We start from the raw sequence: 686 nt of genomic DNA, 5'->3' as shown, positions 1-686 counted from the left end.
ACAACCTGCTCCAGGGTGTAGCAGCTTCCCTCTGCCGCTGTAGTGAATGACCACAAACTCAGTGTCTCAGATGAGAGAAATGCGGAGCAGCGAGCATCCCACAGACACAGAGGCTGAGCTGGGACTCAGCCCAGGGGCTCTGAATCCAGAGCTCGGGTCCCTTCTGCTTCGCTTGGTAGGGTGTCATGGTGATCAGATGGGGCTTGGGTTGAGCCCCAGCTCTGCTACTACTGCCTGACTTCAGGCAAGTATTGTACCTCTATTTCCCCATCTGTAAAATGGACATCAAAGCAGTGCCTGTCTTGGGGTTGCTGAGACAGGCGATAGAGTATAAAGCTTGTGAAATATGGATCCTTGTATAAAACACACGCAAGCCAACATTTATAGCACACTTACGACGTCTGTGAAGCGCTTTACACACACAATTGCATAGAACTCTCCCAAGAAACACACGATGTAACCGTCCACACACCCACATTAGAGCGGAGGTCACCAGGGTTCCAGGACGCTCTTCCCACGGTGACGCGCTCCACTGGTCCCCGTTCGGCAACAAGTCTTCCAAAGAAGCTTTTGTGGGCAGAAGAGTTTGTCAGACCAGCTCAAAACTTGGACAAAGTAGCAGCCGGAAGCCCCCCACCCATTCCCTGCGTGCCCACCCCCGCCCCCCAGAGCCAGCACACCTCCTG

This window comes from Aethalodelphis obliquidens, unplaced genomic scaffold (genome assembly GCF_003676395.1).
Source record: "Aethalodelphis obliquidens isolate GAN/ISIS:26980383/991018 unplaced genomic scaffold, ASM367639v1 scaffold20, whole genome shotgun sequence".
Lineage (NCBI taxonomy): Eukaryota > Metazoa > Chordata > Mammalia > Artiodactyla > Delphinidae > Aethalodelphis > Aethalodelphis obliquidens.
The sequence above is the reverse complement of the archived record's forward strand: the minus strand, read 5'-3'. Positions refer to the sequence as shown.